Consider the following 6756-nt stretch of genomic DNA (forward strand, 5'->3'; position numbering starts at 1 on the left):
GCATGGAAAGGGTGTTGAAGTTGGCTTTAGGTGAGGCAGTCAGGAGAAGGAGGTTTCTTGGTGAACTATTGCTGTATAAACTCTGAGCTGTACCCTGTAATGCTATCAGTGATTTCTTTTATGATCCAGGTTCTTTTTTTTACTTTACAAAGAATGTCATATTTGTTGGAAAAACCTTTGGTCATGGTACAAAATGTAATGTGAATGGAGGTGCTGTAATTTTTCTCCCACAAGAGAATAAAAAAATTGGTATAATCAAGCATAAAATTTGCATTGATAGGCTTTCTCAATTAAACATTAAACATGATTTCACTATCTGTGTGTATAGACACAAATAATGTGTTGCTATGTTTAGAATAAGGAATTTTCCCTTAGAAAGTAATAATCTTCATCATGTCTTACTGTCATAAAACAGTTATCCTTTAAAAATGTTCTCCATTCTTATGTATTTTTTCATTACCCTGGTAATGAGACTGTAATTGAACATGCTTATAAACTGAGTCCTGAAATAATGTCACAGCCATCATGCTCTGTGGAAAACCCCTGTGATCACATGTAAGAAGGCAGAGCATTTGGAACATGGTAGTGAGAATGAAAGTGTACTATTTAGTTGTTCACAATGAAGTTGATAGCAAATTAGGTACTAAATTCAGTAGTGACTATTAAGGCCTGTTTATCCCAAGAGTACTATTCATGCCAAGACTTGTTTCAGAAAGGAAGAGGAGATACCAGGTCCCTCTATCAACACAGACAAATTCAGAAATGTTAAACATAAAAGAAATGCATGCTGAAGTAAAGTATCATAATTTAGACTCCAAGGATTGGAGGACTGCTACACTAATTTGCCTTTCTTTTTCTGCTTTCCTCCTTGCAATTTATGCATATCCACAGGTGATATTAATTGCATATCCAAGACATCACTTATACATCACATGTCTATGTTCTGTGTCAGAGAATCTGGGGACTCCAAGTGCGTAATAGTGTGAGTACAATTTAGGACAGGTCAGACAGAAGCTTTTTTAACTGTGAGCATAGTGAGAGGACATGTGGACATCATCTCCCCCTCTGCTCCCCTGTTCTCTGCCAAGTGATTACACGGACCCAACCTATATACTGCTCCAGAAAAAAGGACAGAGGTAAGGAAAAACACTCATTTCAAAGTTAACAAGGCCAGGAGGGATGGACTCCCTAAGTAGCTTGCTAGCTGCCACAATACTAAGGAATCAAACAATAAATAACATGACAATATGGAGAGGTGGCACTTGGTGGAGCCTATAGACATGGCATACCTCGTAGTACCCTAGCTCAGAAGCTGGGAGGTGGAAACAATCACAAACTGTTAGCTTTTCCTCGAAAGGGATGTTCTTCTAGTAAAGATTACTTCTTAGCCAGACCTCTCAATCTTAAATATTAAGAATTTTACCACCGGATGAGTAAGTCTCCTCTTTCATATATGCACACTCCTGTGATTTTCCTCTTTAGGCTTACAGAAACAGTAATGGCTTGTCACAATTAAAATGTGATAATTTTCATGTGCTAATCACTCTCCTTAATGGGGAATGTTTGCCCTCTCTAAAGTTTAGCCATTTCCACACTACTTCCATTCATGCTCTTCAAAGTCTCATGTATCAGAGAATATCAGTTCTTTCTTTCTACTGAACTATTCTTCTATATTCTGAATTTAGACAATATTTGAAAATATTTTTACAGATTCTAGTTTTTCATCACTGCATAAACAAATACCCAAGTTAAATAGCCATCAGATATTATTGTCATATATTTTACAAATACTTCTTTATTTGTATAAGTGTACATACACAAATAGTGTAGAGACACTAGACTATATGGAAAGCTGTGCAAAGTGGCTAGCGTGCTGTCTGCTTTATGAAGTGTTGTGATAATTGACAATAGTAAAATATAAAAGTACAGGGAGTTACAAGACTGCATTAATTAATTAATATGCAGTGTGTGCAGCACCCATCACTCAGGGGTGAATCTCTGTTTATGACATTTTCTTTGCATGTATTTTTTTTTCTATCTACCTTTGCATTTACAGAGTTTCTTTTATCCAGTGATCTCAAGGAAATGATTTTGATGCCTTTACTCATGCTGACTAGTTTCTTACCTTGTAAGCGGTAAACTTGCAGTTAATAAGTGAGGCATTACTAGGTGTGAATACTGATGCCCACTGAGCAGCCCACAGGATTACATTCAAAATAACCTGTAATATAAGTGCAATCAGTCCGATTTCACTGATGAAGAAACTGAGGCTCCAGACAATTGACTGACCCATTCATCAGAAGGGATGTCTTCCAGTAAGTGTTGAAGTTTGTAGAATAACACTGGTTTCTCCTCTCCTGTTTCATTTTCCTGTCCCAGCCTCAAGCTCTAGTTCATCTATTGTCACTTCTTTCACTCTGACACAAAAAATGATGTACCCCTATTTGTTGTAAACATATTGACAAACAGTGTCATTTTACAGAATAGTTCTAATTGTCCTGCTTTGCTGGTTTTGGTGTTTAAATGAATTAGAAAACACTGAGTTTATGATCTTGGTTTGATATATTCCACAAAGCTGAATGTGATATATCTTTAATTTATGCATCTGCACTTTGTAAATGTCCATTTTGTAAAGACATAAATATATATGGTATATATACACACATGTTCTTTTGGAAGAGTCTTATCAGTAGCCATGGCCTCATTTTGAAAATAAGCACCTGGTTTATCATAAGTACTTACTAAAAACTGGAGTTATTTGAGACAGAAAACCATTTATATCATAACCAGAGGCTGCTGTAATTTTTAAACAAAACTCCCATTGACTTCTGTGGAGTTCCAAATTTTAAAATGTCATTTTATATCATAGAATGATTATTTATTGTCCTTAGGAACTCAGAAGGATGAAACCAAGTGATTTAAAGTAAAATCAGATAAATATTCATAGAAAATGCTTCTAAACTTTAAAGAAATTCTTTAAAAAATTATCTTGTCTATTTGAGTTTCAGAATACCAAATATTATGTAAAATTATAATCATGTTACAGATTTCTATAGTTTGAACTTATGTGTATATTTTGAAAGTCCCTATTGCTAGCTAGGTAACAATACTTAGTACTACCTGCATTAAAAATATTGGACCTTTAATAAATATCTGGGTATCAGAATCTTGGGCAGGAAAACCCTGCTAATATTTTGCTAGTGATAACATGGTATAATAAGACCAGCTGGATCAGTTCTGCGTATGATTAGGATCATGTTTCTACCCAAAGGAATCTCATTCCAGTTACTCTATTCCCTCTATTCAAACTACATCTCTATGACCTATGGAGGTGTCATTTTGTTCTGCCTGTGCTGTACTCCTGAATTTGCTTCTTAACTATATATATAATCAATCCAGTGCAACTTCTGAGTGATTTCTGAAGTTATTTTGGCTCTTTGTTACGTCCTGGCATCTCTCTCTCTCTCACCCGAATCTTTGGCCTTTGGCTTGCAACATGCTGCAGCTGGGACTATCAGGAGGTTTGAAGACTGTGCTGTGTTATGGTCGTTTCTCCACGGTGGAGAACAGTCTTTGTGGTAGACATCTTACCTGCTTTGAACAGCAGCAGGTGAGTTCCTCTCTACTTGTGGCATGATTAAAATTATTTTTACTGAAGCAGAGTATCCTTGAATATTACAAGTTTCTTTTGAGTTTATAACTTTAATGATTCTCAAATATTTGTGAAGTATGTCCCAGTTAAATCAAATGTATTGCTAAACTATCCCAGTTCTGGATACTTTGTGCCATGTATTTCTTTACCCAGAAAAATTCTAGAAAGTCTATATGAACTTTTTGAAACATACCCTCTGGAAGAGCCTATTCAAAAGGATCAGTTTCCTTTTTTCCATTCAGACCATCCCTGTGAGCGTACTGAAAATGTTATAAGGCTCATCACGGATAAGAGTCAATGGTGGTTCAAAGGAAGGTACACATTTAATTGCAGTTCTTTCCAGGAGTGTCATCTTAGAACAGTGAAACAAATCTCTTAGCCAGTGCTCCCATTTTCAGACTTGCCCCAAATGCCTCCTTTTGACTTAGGTGTTAAATTCTTCGCCTATTGTTTGACAAACATATCCATTATAGATACAGCATCTGCTATAACTACAAGAGGAAGAGTGTGTCTGAGGAGTTCATGAGCTTGGCTTTAGAATGAACGAATTTGAAATTAAAAAAAGCTAACAAATCTTTCCTTTATAGGTATGTTTTGAATTGATTTTGTAACTCCTTCGAGGCTAGTCATGGGTATAAAGTTCAGACAGAAGACACACGCCTCTTCACTGGTCCAACTTCAAACTCTCTGCCTAGCTGGTCTTCTATTCACAAGCAAGTATATTGAAAAGAGAGCATAATGTAGATGGGAATGGCTGAAGTGACCTACGCATCGTAGTGATGAGGTATGCCTTTTCCTCTGAAGCCTTTTTTCTGCTAAGGGGCAAATTAATCTAGTGATTGCAGAATAATATTGTCTTTAACATAGGATTGTTTTTTCTTCTTGTGATCCTGTTCATCTTTTTTTTTTTTTTTTACTTTTTACCTATGCATGCAGCACTGTGGACCTGTGTTTTTCATCCTGGAGCATTATTCTCATTTGCTTTTAAGATAAGGAAATCTGGGTTTCTTTAAAGAGAAGTTTATGCTGATAGAATCTCAGGATGGTGTAAATCTGCCAGTTGTATCAGCTCCTCTTACAATAGTACAGTGTGTATAAAGCAAATACAGAAGTTGTACATTTTTCATCAAAGCCTGTTAAAAAAATATTCTTAGGATCTTTAATTTCTGTAGCTCTCCCACCTAACATCTCCTCCAAAGGCTTGATTATTGCAGTGATAGACGCCTTAGAAAAACCCAAGGCAGATAAGATAGATCTAATTTCTAACCCTGACATTTCTGCCAGCCATTCATTACTCTCTTTTAGAGTTCTTGCTATGCCCTGTGAAAGCAAATGTGTCAGTTACATCTGCAATTTCTATCAGAGGGGGAAAAATTTTTGTCTATTAATATCAGAGCTATTAAAAATTCAAGCAAATTGTGTACGTTCAGAATCTCCTCACTTCAGGTGAATAATCAGTCTGGCAGGAGAGGATCATTCTACCTGTTTGTCAGTGAGTGCAGGCTTTGTTAAGTAACATTTTTCACCACAGAAGAACAATCAGCCTTGGATCAATAAACCCCAGAATGGATTTGCAATATCCACTCAGAATAGATTTTGGCTGCATCTGTTCTTGGTGTCTCAGTTACAGTCACATATCCACTTAGCCATCTCCTTAGTTACTAATCAAGTCATCTCTCCTTTCCTGGTTCTTTTTCTTTCATCAACTTTCTACTGTAAAGTTAATTTTAAAACAGATAGAAAAAGAGGAGTGATATCTGTTCCACTGCTGGTGCTTGTTTTAAACACATATTTCTTAACTATTGTGTGAAGAGGCATCTTTCGCCTCTTTGGCCAGTTTAGGGAATATTTGAAATCAAGCAACGTTTGTTTTATAGTATAAAAACTGTGCGTCCCTGTGCTTTTGCACCACTCCTAATCTTCACAGTGGCTCTCAGTAGGTAACTTACAAATGTACAAGAATGTCTCAAAACACATTTTGAAGAAAGACGAGAGAGAGAGAAAAGAGAAGGGAAAGAGCGACTCATCTAAAGTTACACCATCATCTTTAACAGCTGTGCGCATATTAAAGGAAGTAATGGGGGAGTGAAGGTACTGCATATTTCAAAGCTGAACTGTTGCAGTAACAATAAGAAAGGGGGATGTTGTGCAGAGTTAGCCAAGTGTTTGAAGTACATTACCGTAAGCCAAAGCAATGAAGTGGACAAGATTTCTAGCATGCTGCAGTGGTGCCTCTGCGTACTTAATAACAGATGTTTGGTCTCTCTAGGCAGATAATTGTCCTGCTGTAAGGTTGGCTTGACCTGTGTGAGCAATACTGTGTACAGCACTGAAGCAGTAACAAATGATCATAGCTTTTCTCTTTTTACTGGTAGAATGCTTAGCCACGCTTCCTTTTAAGCACATAATTACTCCAAAGCAACTGGAGCCCATACATCCTCCTTGCCTAATGGCTCTGAAGCCATTTTGCTATAATTTATGGGGACAGGGTTCAAAGTTTTAATAATATTTGGATAATATCATTGCCAAAATGTCTTTGAGCTGTGATGAATAGAATGAGAGTGGGCACATTTTGATTCTGTGCATGACAGTGCGAGTGTTAACAGCACCATACTTTGTTCAACCTTTATGGAAACATTCATGAGCCAGTTTGCTCATGAATTATAGATATGAGCATGAAGAATTATAAACAGCAGTGGAAAACATACAGGGTTGCTTGTTCATAAGGCACTGTCCTGTTAGTGGCTCTTCTTTATGCAGATAAATGAATTGCAGGGAATACAAAAATGGTTTAAATAAACCCTTAGCAGGTAATGTATTAGCACATCAACATAAAATACACATGCACTGTGGCATGCTTTTGGATATTTATGTTTATACTCTCTGCTCAAGTGGCTCACTGATTTTTTGGCTTCCTATCATTCACCTAATAATTTCAGCATCCTAACTGCACCTCTGGGTATGTTTATCTGACAATCCAAGCTGTTCTTTGCTTTATGTTGCTTGCTGAAATTGGCTTACCAATTTGCTCTGCAAGTTGCTTCACTGTATGATAGGTTAATGATGTTAATCAAAGCTAAATAAGAGTAGACATGATCCTTTCA

Source organism: Pelecanus crispus, chromosome 8, assembly GCF_030463565.1.
Source record: "Pelecanus crispus isolate bPelCri1 chromosome 8, bPelCri1.pri, whole genome shotgun sequence".
NCBI lineage: Eukaryota > Metazoa > Chordata > Aves > Pelecaniformes > Pelecanidae > Pelecanus > Pelecanus crispus.